Source organism: Cherax quadricarinatus, chromosome 1 (genome assembly GCF_038502225.1).
Source record: "Cherax quadricarinatus isolate ZL_2023a chromosome 1, ASM3850222v1, whole genome shotgun sequence".
NCBI classification, from domain to species: domain Eukaryota; kingdom Metazoa; phylum Arthropoda; class Malacostraca; order Decapoda; family Parastacidae; genus Cherax; species Cherax quadricarinatus.
The window spans coordinates 18,482,937-18,497,607 of NC_091292.1; positions in this window are offsets into that span (position 1 = coordinate 18,482,937).

The window sequence follows — 14,671 nt, forward strand, 5'->3', positions numbered from 1 at the left end:
GTGAAACCTCTTCAAGGGGGGCTCCTTGGCGTGGTGAAGAGGCTCTTGGTCTGAGGAATTAGACCTGTCGGTCTCCTTCCTCAGACCGAACCTAATTACCCCCCAATCCCCCCTTCCCTCTCCCATCCTCCCCTTTTTCCTTTCCTCCTCCTCCTCCCCACCCCTCCCTTTTGCCCTTCCTTTTTGGCCTTTGGGATTTTTTCCCACAGGCGCGCTAGTTCCTAGGTAGGGGAAAGGGTACCGGGGTCCATCCCATTCCGTTGAGGTTCTTGGCGGTGGCGTAGTTTGCCATGGAATCTGGATTGCCTGGGGATGTCCCGATCCCTCTCCGGTATCCCGGAGGGTGGCTTTGGGTGTCTTTCGGGCGACGGGTGTATCTCTGGAAGCCACCTTTCGGATTCCGGGGGTGGTGGCCGAAGGAGGTATGCTTTGTGGTGGATATCCGGCCGCCCTCTCTTTTGTCCACCGAGGTAGCTCGGCAGATGTGAGGTTGCTATCCCGGATTGCTGGTTTACTGGCATGATGGGTAGGGTATGGCACGGGTTCCATGCTGCATCTGCGCTACTTGCGGTGCTGAGGTCCTCTTGGGTGCGGAGGGAGATTTCTGGCCCTTTCATTCCTCCTAGGAACTATCCCTCCCCAGTCCCCCCCCCTGTTTTTTTTCTTTTTCTTTTCTTCTTTCTTTTTTTTTCTTAAAAACAAAAAGAAAGAAGTAACCTAACCATGGAGTACCCGATCCATGACCCCGCTACCCCCGGGCCCCTTATTGTTACCGCACCCCGTTCTGACCTCGCCTCGTCTTTTGGCCACTCTTCGGACATTCCTAAGGCCCCTGTACCTCTTGCTGGTGCTGTTTCCTCACCCGCTTCAGGTACCGGGGCTTCCACTGACTCCTTCGATTTGTCTGACCTCCGCTCTCCTTTGACTATGCTTCCGGCTTCTCCCTCTACGGTGCGGCGATTTTCGAATCGCCAGCCCGTCCCACGTCGGACCGACTCTGGTCCCACTTCTAAACGTCAACGACAATCTCCTAATGATGTTACTTCGTTACCTTCCCTTTCTACTCGGAAAAGACCGACACGTCATGCACTCCCTCTCCACACTCAGTTTCAGACCACACAATGGACTAAATTCTTTACATTAAGACCGACTTCTTCTACTGCCTATCTTTCCGACCATAGTATTGGCAAAGCGCTCCTACGCCACGTTGGTAGAGATATTTCCTTTCATGCTCTTAAGAGTGGTACGCGCATCATCACAGTCCAGAATTCTACCCAAGCTCATGATCTTTCTCTTCTTTCACATATCGATACTATTCCTATCACTATCGAAAAACATCATTCCCTCAATTCTTGTAGTGGTACTGTTATTCTGCCCCATACCATAGTCCAACAGAATTTCCAGACATGTGGCACTGACATTCTCGAACAGCTGGAACTCCAAGATCTCCCAATTCTCAAGGTAGACACTTATGTTCTTCCTGCCCGCGGGCGAAGACGATACCCTTGCAATGTGGCTCGTTTAACTTTTGACAGCCGTGAACTCCCATCCTCTGTTTATGTAGCAGGACATCGGTTACAAGTTCGGAAGGTGATCCCTACACCGCAACAGTGTAGGAATTGCTGGCGATTTGGCCACCCAGCAAAATATTGCAGATCTATAGCCGAATGCCCAGTCTGTGGTGCCGATGACCATTCTAATACGTCTTGCAGTCGAACTCCCTCTTGCCTTAATTGTCATGAGGCTCACCCTTCGTACTCTCGCCGTTGCCAAGTCTACTTAAATGAGCGGGAAATTCGTTGCCTCAAAGAGGCAGAAGGTCTCCCTTATGCTATGGCGGTTTCTCATCTCCGCCTCCAAGGGAGACTGCCCCGTGTTTCTTATTCTCGTGTTTCAAAGCGTCCCCCCACTTCTGGGGTCACATCTTCTGCAGCCTCCTCTGCGGTTGCCAGTCCCATAGTCACTCCTGTATCTAATTCTTTTGCTGTCCTGGGCTCAGACGTCCCTACTTCAACTCCTCAGTCTGTCCTCACTTCTTCGTGTCCTCCCTCACAAACCCCGGTATCGACAAGACCTCGTACGACACCTCCTCCCAATCGTCCCTCTACTTCTCAGAGGCCCAAAAAATCTCCTTTAACCCCTCCTTCCCTTCATCCACCTCCACATTTTACCTTCCCGGTCTCTGTACCTGAGTCTTCCCCTTTCACTGGCTCTGTTACAAGTGTGGAGGTTCATCCTCCTCCTCGTACTGTGCCTTCCTCCCCTGTCCCCTCCCAAGTTTCTTCCTCTTCTGCCACCTCCCAGGTTTCTGCCTCTTCTGTCCCCTCCCACACTTCTCCAGTTCCCTCCACCCTTTCGCCCCCCCCCCCTACCTTGGTACAGTCCATTACAGCTCCGATCTTTACTCAAACTCCTCCTCCTTCCATCTCCAATATTGTCTCCCATACGACGTCTCTGAACTCCGAAACACTTGAAGCAATCTCTGAATATATTGCAGAGACCAAACCATCAATGGACACTGATCCACCCTCTGTTCCTTCTCTTTCCTCTTCTCCATCTGCGCAACTCCTTTCTTCACAACGCACCGTTCCTTCGCTACTTGAACGTTTTCCTTTGCCACCGCATGTGGACTTTTCTAACCCCTCTAGTCCGTAGGTACCCTTACCTGCGGATTTCAGGTATCTTTATCGTTGCCAATCATGGCCTATTTACAGTGGAATATTCGCGGCCTCAGGGGTAATCGGGGTGAGCTTCAGATGTTGCTCTCCCAGTTTTCCCCTGTTGGTGTTTGCTTACAGGAACCAAAATTACACTCTGCCGTTATCTATCCTATCTCAGGCTATAATTTATTGTATTCTTCAGATCCTTTTCCTGATGGGACCTTTAATGAAAGTGCCCTTCTTCTACGCACTGATATTCCGTACCATCAGCTATTTGTTCGTACTTCGCTGCATTACACAGCAGCCCGTATCCACTTGCATAGGTGGTATACACTCTGTTCTTTGTATCTCTCTCCTTCTCGGGCATTATCTATCCCAGATATTGCCTTTCTTGTTTCGTCATTACCGCCACCACTTCTGTTACTTGGCGATTTTAATGCCCATCATTTCCTCTGGGGGGGGGGGTCTCACTGTGATTCCCGTGGCATTCAGTTAGAGGCTTTTCTTGCTACCCACCCCCTCCATGTTTTAAATACAGGTACTCACACCCATTTTGATCCTCGGACTCATACTCTCTCTTGCATCGATCTCTCAGTCTGCTCTTCCTCCGCCGCATTAGACTTCACCTGGTCTGTTCTCCCGGATTTACATGACAGCGATCATTTCCCAATCATTCTTACTTCCCCTTCATATTCACCACCTCTTCGTAACCCACGCTGGCAATTTGATCAGGCAAATTGGAACCTTTACTCACAACTAACTGTTTTTAGTGAGGTTCCTTCTTCGTCCTCCATTGATGAGCTTTTACACCTCTTCTCGTCCTCCGTTTTAACCGCAGCTTCTCATTCTATACCCCAAACTTCGGGCAGGCATTCTCAGAAATGCGTGCCTTGGTGGTCTCCTGCTTGTGCTCGTGCAGTACGTTTGAAACGCGCTGCGTGGGGCAGGTACAGGTACAATAGAACCACGGAGAGACTTCTTGATTTTAAGCAGAAGCGTGCGATCGCTCGCCGTGTCATCCGTGATGCTAAACGCACTTGCTGGCGAGATTATGTCTCCACCATCACCTCTGCTTCCTCTATGAGTGCAGTCTGGAAAAAAGTACGAAAACTGAGTGGTAAATATTCTCCTGACCCGGCTCCTGTTCTGCGGGTTGCCGGTGTTGATATAGCAAACCCACTAGATGTTGCCAATGAAATTGGCAATCATCTGGTCCGTATTTCTCAGGGGCTCCATCTATGCCCCTCGTTTCTTTCCTCAAAGTCTGCCAGAGAGTTAGCACCCTTGGACTTTTCTTCTCTCAGAGAAGAACAGTATAATGTGCCTTTTACACTTCAGGAACTGGAGGCAACACTCTCAGCTTGCCGATCATCGGCAGCTGGGCCCGACGACATTCATATTCGTATGCTACAACATTTACATCAGTCAGCCCTTGCAGTCCTATTACGCCTTTTCAATCTTATTTGGTCACAGGGAGTTCTTCCACAGCTGTGGAAATCTGCCATTGTTCTCCCTTTCCGCAAACCGGGTACTACGGGACATGAAGCCTCCCACTATCGTCCCATTGCTCTTACCAGTGCAGTTTGCAAAGTGATGGAACGCCTGGTAAATAGACGTTTAGTGTGGTATTTAGAGACACACAACAGTCTCTCCACTCGTCAATATGGCTTTCGTAAGGGCCGTTCTACCATAGACCCCTTACTACGCTTGGATACGTATGTTCGTAATGCCTTTGCGAATAACCACTCAGTTATTGCCATATTTTTTGACCTTGAGAAGGCATATGACACAACTTGGAGGTATAATATTTTGGCCCAAGCCCACTCCTTAGGCCTTCGAGGCAATCTACCATCCTTCCTTAAGAACTTTTTAACTGACAGACATTTCCGTGTTCGGGTTAATAATGTGCTCTCCCCGGACTTTATCCAAGCTGAAGGTGTCCCCCAGGGATGTGTTCTGAGCACAACACTTTTTCTCCTTGCTATAAATGATTTGGCCTCTAGTCTTCCATCCAATATTTGGTCATCACTCTATGTTGATGACTTTGCTATTGCATGTGCAGGCGCTGACTGTCACCTCATTACAGTTTCTCTCCAACATGCGGTCGACCGTGTTTCCAATTGGGCCACCACACATGGGTTTAAATTTTCCAGTACCAAAACTCACCAAATTACTTTCACTAGACGCTCTGTCATCTCCGATCATCCTTTGTACCTCTATGGCTCCCGTATCCCTGAACGTGATACAGTCAGGTTTCTAGGCCTCCTCTTTGACCGTAGGTTATCCTGGAAACCTCACATTACCTCTCTGAAGGCAACTTGTCACAGCCGGCTGAACCTTCTTAAAACCCTTGCTCATCTTTCATGGGGAGCTGATCGTCGAACTCTCCTTCGCCTACATTCCGCCCTCATTTTATCGAAACTTGATTATGGTGACCAGATCTATTCAGCGGCCTCTCCTGCTACTCTCTCTAGCCTTAACCCCATTCATCACCAAGGATTACGTTTATGCCTTGGTGCTTTTCGCTCTTCCCCTGTTGAGAGCCTCTATGCAGAAGCGAACGTTCCATCCTTATCCGATCGCCGTGATGCCCATTGCCTTCGCTACTATGTACGCTCTCATGATCTCCGCAATCCTTCCATTTATAGAATGGTCACCGATATTAGTAGACATTCTTTATTTGTTCGCCGCCCCTGTTTGCTCCGTCCCTTCTCCCTTCGCCTACATTCGCTCTTGTCTTCTCTTCAATTACCACCTCTCTATGTTCATGTAGCATCTCACTTTTCCCTACCCCCCTGGGAAGTTCCAGCTGTTCGAGTCTGTTCTTTCTCACTCCCTTGCTCGAAAGCCCAACTGTCTACAGTAGCTTCCCGCTCTCTTTTTCTTGACCACTTCCACTCTCATTCTCATGCCATTGCAGTGTACACAGATGGCTCTAAGTCTTCTGACGGCATAGGATTCGCAGCAGTGTTTCCGGACAGCGTCGTACGAGGGCATTTACTATCTTCGGCTAGTATCTTTACTGCTGAATTGTATGCCATTCTTGCAGCACTTATCCATATTGCATCTATGCCTATGTCATCATTTGTGGTTGTCTCAGACTCCCTTAGTGCTTTACAGGCTATACAGAAATTTGATACACCTCACCCCTTAGTCCTCCGTATCCAACTTTGGCTACGCCGCATCTCTTCCAAGCATAAAGATATTGTTTTTTGTTGGGTCCCTGGTCATGTTGACGTACAGGGCAATGAACAGGCAGACACTGCTGCGCGGTCAGCAGTACATGACCTACCAGTTTCATATAGAGGTGTTCCATTTACGGACTATTTTGCTGCAATAGCTACCCACCTTCACACCCGTTGGCAACAACGTTGGTCTACTCTGCTCGGTAACAAACTTCAATCTATTAAACCGAGTATAGGTTACTGGCCGTCTTCTTGTCACCAGTGTCGAGGTTGGGAGACTACTCTCTCCCATCTTCGCATTGGCCATACTCGTCTTACTCATGGTTATCTCATGGAGAGGCGCCCTGCTCCTCTCTGTGAGAATTGTCAGGTTCCATTATCGGTTAGCCACATTCTATTAGACTGCCCACTTTATCAACGAGCACGCAGAATATACCTCCAACGTCGTCTTCGCTCCGCTGCTCTCTCTTTACCTTCCCTTCTCGCTGATGGACCCACCTTTCATCCGGACTCTCTCATTGACTTTTTGACAACAACTGACTTACTTCACAAACTCTGATGATACCTTCAGCCCTTTCTACCTCAATCTCTTGCTGCCCTCTACCCCCGCACTATCCCCTGCCCCGCTGTTTTCTGTAACCTACTGATCATCCCTCCCCCCTTCTACCGCCCAATACCCTCGCTTCCTTCCCTACCCTGCAGCGCTGTATAGCCCTTGTGGCTTAGCGCTTCTTTTTGATTATAATAATAATGTACTGGCACCTGAACATACTTCTGGAATGAAAAAAGTTCGTTAACCGGGGGTCCACTGTACTACATTTACCATGGCTCATGTTCACAGTATTTCTTTCAACAAACTGGCCATATCCCACCAAGGTAGGGTGGCCCAAAAGGAAAAACGAAAGTTTCTCATTTTAATTTTAGCAATATGTACAGGAGAAGGGGTTACTAGCCTCTTGCTCCCAGCATTTTAGTTGCCTCTTATGACATGCATGGCTCATGGAGGAAGAATTCTGTTGCACTTCCCCACAGAGATAAGAGGAAATAAACAAGAACTAGTAAGGAAATAGAAGAAACCCCAGAGGAATGTGTGTATATATATGCATATATACTTGTCTATGCATATGTAGTGTGACCTAAGTGTAAGTAGAAGTAGGAAGATGTACCTGAAATCTTGCATGTTATGAGAGAAAAAAGACACCAGCAATCCTACCATCATGTAAAACGATTACAGGCTTCTATTTCACACTCATCTGGCAGGATGGTAATACCTCCCAGGGCAGTTGCTGTCTACTGACCTACTACTAGAGTATTTTCTTTATGTATAATTTTTTCCTTCTGTAGAAGGTGCCTTGATGCTGGCAAAGGATATTGATTCCAGGAATTTAAGCTATTCTCTTCCTTGTACCAAATCTGAATACCTCCTATATCCCAGGCACCATATGCACTCTGATTTAGTGTTTACTACTGAATGTATTGTTAATTTATTTTTGTGCTTTTCCAGTGTTGTCTTAGATGATCTGCAAATCTTAAACCCTTCAGGTGTGAAGCTAGCTTTCCCTTCCGCTAAGCGAACCTGGATTATTTTCCATTCCTTGCAATTGTGCTTACTGCCAGTCAAGGGAGGTGGTGAAGCCAAGAAAGGGCTCTTACTCTAGAGAATTTGAGAGTTCCTCTCCTTTTCTTGGATGAAGTAATTGCATTCCATTCCCAGGTACTGTATGACCCTTATGGGTTTAGCATTATGTACTTATTTCACTGTAATGAGTTGTTCTGAGGAGAAAAGTGCTTTGTACCATCATCTCCCATCTTGGGAGGTGATGGGTACTTACCTAAGAACGGGCGATAACCTCCACTTTGTATCAAACCTGACTGCCTCTTATTCCTGAGGTTTAGCAAGTCATAATTATAACGTACACTCACGGTAGGAACTTGAACAATGGCTGTGCAATTTTTAGTTTCTAAATCAAAACTGGATAAATTAGCATTGTGCTGGTGATTATCACATTTCCTGATAGGATGACCCCTGAAACCCCCTCCAGGTATAGGATACATTGCATTCATACAATGCTGAAATCTGAGCCTGAGCTGGAAGATTTCATTAGATCAATGAGAATATCAAGTATTTTATAAGGGATCAGTAGCAATGACAGCAGGGCTGGAGATAGAGAATTACCATCTCAGGATGGCCTATCCCATACACAGGGAAGTTTCCCTGATGCTGGTGAATGGCCCTTGATTCAAAAAATCAAACCTACCCTTCCCTCTCCCCTCCATCCTGTGATCAAATCTGATTAAACATCCAGGTTTAGCACTTACCTTTGTTATTATAACCCCTCATTTCCCAGATGCTGTATGACCTCTAAGGCGTTAGCACTTCCTAAGGATTATAACTGTATTTAGGTCCGTGCAATCTTGAGAAATGTATCCCTCTATTCCATAAGCCTAATCCTGTCTACCTTAGTTCGCGCAAAAGGAATAAATAATAGAGTAGAAGCTTTTAAATACATAATTAAATATCAGTGCTGAATATTTGAAGCCAAGCAGAAAAAAAAAACATTCACTCTTAAGAGACCCCTGTGGGTTTAACACTTTTGATGTAATATTAGACCGTATAAGAAATGTTCCTATATGACCCTTGTAGGTTTTGCGCTTCTTTTTTATTATAATGATAAGAGATGTTCCTTGATGCCAGTGAGAAGCTCTAGATTCAAGAATTGTACTATGATCTCGTTTCCTACAAATATAGTGCTGTATGACCCCATTTCCTACGGATATAGCGATGTATGACCCCATTTCCTACAAGTATAATGCTGTAAGACTCCGTTTCCTACAGGCATAGCACTGCATGACCTCATTTACTACAGGTATAGCTCTATGACCCTGTTTCCTACGGGTATATCAATATGACCCCGTTTCCTATGGGTATGGTGCTGTATGACCCCATTTCCTACGTGTATATCACTATGATCCCATTTCCTACAGGTATATCGCTGTATGACCCCGTTTCCTATAGGTATATTACTATGATCCCGTTTCCTACGGGTATAGTGCTGTATGACCCCATTTCCTACGTGTATAGCACACTGACCCCATCTCCTACTGATTAGAACTGTATGACCCCATTTCCTACGGGTGTAGAACTGTATGACCTTTCCTATGGGTATAGCGCTGTATGATCCATTTCCTACGTGTATAGCGCTGTGTGACCCTTGTGGGTTTAAAGCTTAGTTTTGGTTGTAATAATACAACGAGTACAGAGCTTCCCACAAATATGATATTAATCTCTATTAAAGTATAAAGGTTGTATATACAGTACCAAGAATCGGTTCACTTGTATACTATGTAATATACCTCAGTCATCACTTTTTTTTTTCTCCCGCGACCCCTCAAGGGAGGTTCCTTAAGGTGAGGGGCTCTTGGTCTAGGGAGCTGGATCTGTGCTCCAGTTCCCTGAATTGAACCTGAATGCCTTCCGTCCCCCCCCCCACATGCGCTCTATAATCCTACGGGTTTAGCGCTCCACCAAGATTCTAATATAATAATTTGCTTGAATATATATTTTTTATTCTTCCCTCTTAACTTATTCGGTCGCTTCTCCGCGCTCGGTAGTTTCCGAGTACAACGTGGGAGCAAATCTCTTCAGAACAGTGAGATTACACTGGGAGTTAAGAATTTATTACATATACGTGCGCACGAGCACAAGAGCCAGGAACTGAATCGACCCCTGCAACCGTATATAGACGAGCACACACACGGAGAAGGCATTGTACTGGATCAAGGAATGTTTAACAGTAACGAAATAACGAGTGATTGTCCGGGAAGTGGTATCAGGATAGGTGTGACGAATGGGGTTCCACAAGGGTCGATACTGTTCCTTGTGTCAGCGCTGTATGACCCTTGTAAGTTTAGCGCTTGGTTTTAATTATAATAATGATCCTTGTGTAAGTGAACGACGTGATAAAAGGAAGAGAGTCAAGAGGTATCCCAGTAAACATGTGCAACTAATGAGAATCTGCAGCATCAGAATGGAACCCACACCAGATCAAGCATGTCTAGAAACTGGGGATAGTGTACAGGTTTGCAACGAGACTAGTCCCGGAGCTAATGAGTGATTAACGGAGCTAAACCTGGTGACATTAGAGGAAAGAAGAATTATCAACTGATAAACTTCCTGTTGGACCAAACGTTCACCAGAGACTTTATAATGCCATGACCCACATCGTGTCTTATTTACAGACTGAGTATAAAGCCTGCCTCCACAACTACTTATGTATGTACTCACCTAGTTGTGGTTGCAGGGGTCGATTCACAGCTCTTGGCCTCCTGTGTGTATGTGTATGTGAGAATTGTTAACCTTGATATCACACGAGAGAACAACACACAAGTCATACACTGTACTGATGGGGACACCAACACCATCATGGTCACCTTCACACCACAATGTTCAATTTCTTCGTACCCTCGGCTGAAATGAAAAAAAGTTCCCGGCAGGGCGCGACCAGTGCTACTGTTACGCGACCAGTGTTACTGTGACGCCACCAGTGTTACTGTGACGCCACCAGTGTTACTGTGACGCCACCAGTTACTGTGACGCCACCAGTGTTATTGTGACGCCACCAGTGCTACTGTGACGCCACCAGTGCTACTGTGACGCGATCAGTACTACTGTGACGCGACCAGTGCTACTGTGACGCGACCAGTGCTACTGTGACGCGACCAGTGCTACTGTGACGCGACCAGTGCTACTGTGACGCGACCAATGCTACTGTGACGCGACCAGTGCTATTGTGACGCTACCAATACTACTGTGACGCGATCAGTCCTACTGTGACGCGATCAGTGCTACTGTGACGCGACCAGTACTGTGATGCGACCAGTACTACTGCGACGCGACCAGTGCTACTGTAACGGGACCAGTACTACTGTGACGCGACCAGTGCTACTGTGACGTGACCAGTACTACTGTGACGCAACCAGTACTACTGTGACGCGACCAGTACTACTGTGACGTGACCAGTACTACTGTGACGCGACCAGTGCTACTGTGACGTGACCAGTACTACTGTGACGCAACCAGTACTACTGTGACGCGACCAGTACTACTGTGACGTGACCAGCACTACTGTGACGCAACCAGTGCTACTGTGACGCGACCAGTACTACTGTGACGCGACCAGTACTACTGTGACGCGACCAGTGCTACTGTGACACGACCAGTACTACTGTAACGCGACCAGCACTACTGTAACGCGATCAGTACTACTGTGACGCGACCAGTACTACTGTAACGCGACCAGCACTACTGTAACGCGACCAGCACTACTATAACGCGACCAGTGCTACTGTAACGCGACCAGCACTACTATAACGCGACCAGTGCTACTGTAACGCGACCAGTACTACTGTGACGCGACCAGTACTACTGTAACGCGACCAGCACTACTGTAACGCGACCAGCACTACTATAACGCGACCAGTGCTACTGTAACGCGACCAGCACTACTGTAACGCGACCAGTACTACTGTAACGCGACCAGTACTACTGTGACGCGACCAGTACTACTGTGACGCGACCAGTGCTACTATAACACGACCAGTGCTACTGTAACGCGACCAGCACTACTGTAACGCGACCAGTACTACTGTGACACGACCAGTACTACTGTAACGCGACCAGTAGTACTGTGACGCGACCAGTACTACTGTGACGCGACCAGTGCTACTGTAACGCGACCAGCAGTACTGTAACGCGACCAGCACTACTATAACGCGACCAGTGCTACTGTAACGCGACCAGTGCTACTGTAACGCGACCAGCACTACTGTAACGCGACCAGTGCTACTGTGACGCGACCAGCACTACTGTAACGCGACCAGCACTACTATAACGCGACCAGCACTACTGTAACGCGACCAGCACTACTATAAGGCGACCAGTGCTACTGTGACGCGACCAGTGCTACTGTAACGCGACCAGCACTACTGTAACGCGACCAGTGCTACTGTAACGCGACCAGTGCTACTGTGACGCGACCAGTGCTACTGTAACGCGACCAGCACTACTGTAACGCGACCAGCACTACTGTAACGCGACCAGTGCTACTGTAACGCGACCAGTACTACTGTGACGCGACCAGCACTACTGTAACGCGACCAGCACTACTGTAACGCGACCAGCACTACTGTAACGCGACCAGCACTACTGTAACGCGACCAGCACTACTGTAACGCGACCAGTGCTACTGTAACTCGACCAGCACTACTGTAACGCGACCAGTACTACTGTGACACGACCAGTACTACTGTAACGCGACCAGTACTACTGTGACGCGACCAGTACTACTGTGACGCGACCAGTACTACTGTGACGTGACCAGTACTACTGTGACGCGACCAGTGCTACTGTGACGTGACCAATACTACTGTGACGCAACCAGTACTACTGTGACGCGACCAGTACTACTGTGACGTGACCAGCACTACTGTGACGCAACCAGTACTACTGTGACGCGACCAGTACTACTGTGACGCGACCAGTGCTACTGTGACACGACCAGTACTACTGTAACGCGACCAGCACTACTGTAACGCGACCAGTACTACTGTGACGCTACCAGTACTACTGTAACGCGACCAGCACTACTGTAACGCGACCAGCACTACTATAACGCGACCAGTGCTACTGTAACGCGACCAGCACTACTATAACGCGACCAGTGCTACTGTAACGCGACCAGCACTACTGTAACGCGACCAGTACTACTGTGACGCTACCAGTACTACTGTAACGCGACCAGCACTACTATAACGCGACCAGTGCTACTGTAACGCGACCAGCACTACTATAACGCGACCAGTGCTACTGTAACGCGACCAGCACTACTGTAACGCGACCAGTACTACTGTGACGCGACCAGTGCTACTATAACACGACCAGTGCTACTGTAACGCGACCAGTACTACTGTGACACGACCAGTACTACTGTAACGCGACCAGTACTACTGTGACGCGACCAGTACTACTGTGACGCGACCAGTGCTACTGTAACGCGACCAGCACTACTGTAACGCGACCAGCACTACTATAACGCGACCAGTGCTACTGTAACGCGACCAGCACTACTGTAACGCGACCAGCACTACTATAACGCGACCAGTGCTACTGTAACGCGACCAGCACTACTGTAACGCGACCAGCACTACTATAACGCGACCAGCACTACTGTAACGCGACCAGCACTACTATAACGCGACCAGTGCTACTGTGACGCGACCAGTGCTACTGTAACGCGACCAGCACTACTGTAACGCGACCAGTGCTACTGTAACGCGACCAGTGCTACTGTGACGCGACCAGTGCTACTGTAACGCGACCAGCACTACTGTAACGCGACCAGCACTACTATAACGCGACCAGTGCTACTGTGACGCGACCAGTGCTACTGTAACGCGACCAGCACTACTGTAACGCGACCAGCACTACTGTAACGCGACCAGTGCTACTGTAACGCGACCAGTGCTACTGTGACGCGACCAGCACTACTGTAACGCGACCAGCACTACTGTAACGCGACCAGCACTACTGTAACGCGACCAGCACTACTGTAACGCGACCAGCACTACTGTAACGCGACCAGTGCTACTGTAACTCGACCAGCACTACTGTAACGCGACCAGTGCTACTGTAACGCGACCAGTGCTACTGTAACGCGACCAGTGCTACTGTGACGCGACCAGCGCTACTGTAACGCGACCAGCACTACTGTAACGTGACCAGTGGTACTGTAACGCGACCAGCACTACTGTAACGCGACCAGTGCTACTGTAACGCGACCAGCACTACTGTAACGCAACCAGTGCTACTGTGACGCGACCAGCACTACTGTAACGCGACCAGCACTACTGTAACGCGACCAGCACTACTGTAACGCGACCAGTGCTACTGTGACGCGACCAGTGCTACTGTAACGCGACCAGCACTACTGTAACGCGATCAGCACTACTATAAGGCGACCAGTGCTACTGTGACGCGACCAGTGCTACTATAACGCGACCAGCACTACTGTAACGCGACCAGCACTACTGTAACGCGACCAGTGCTACTGTAACGCGACCAGTGCTACTGTGACGCGACCAGCACTACTGTAACGCGACCAGCACTACTGTAACGCGACCAGCACTACTGTAACGCGACCAGCACTTCTGTAACGCGACCAGTGCTACTGTAACACGACCAGTGCTACTGTGACGCGACCAGCACTACTGTAACGCGACCAGCACTACTGTAACGCGACCAGCACTACTGTAACGCGACCAGTGCTACTGTAACTCGACCAGCACTACTGTAACGCGACCAGTGCTTCTGTAACGCGACCAGCACTACTGTAACGCGACCAGTGCTACTGTGACGCGACCAGCACTACTGTAACGCGACCAGTACTACTGTGACGCGACCAGCACTACTGTAACGCGACCAGTACTACTGTAACGCGACCAGTGCTACTGTGACGCGACTAGCACTACTGTAACGCGACCAGTACTACTGTGACGCGACCAGCACTACTGTAACGCGACCAGTGCTACTGTGACGCGACCAGTACAACCAGTAACTACAACAAATAGTTACAACACAGATAGACAGATCTACTGCTAAGCTGCTTATTAGAAAAAAGATATACAGTGACCCACTAATTGGATTCTTCCAGACTGCTGGATTCGGGCGGATTCAAACGGTTTCGTTGGAAATAAAGCCAAATCGGAAGAACTGTTACAAAAAATTAAATAAATCGGGGAATTATAGACTAGCTGGCTAGAAGAGTTGTC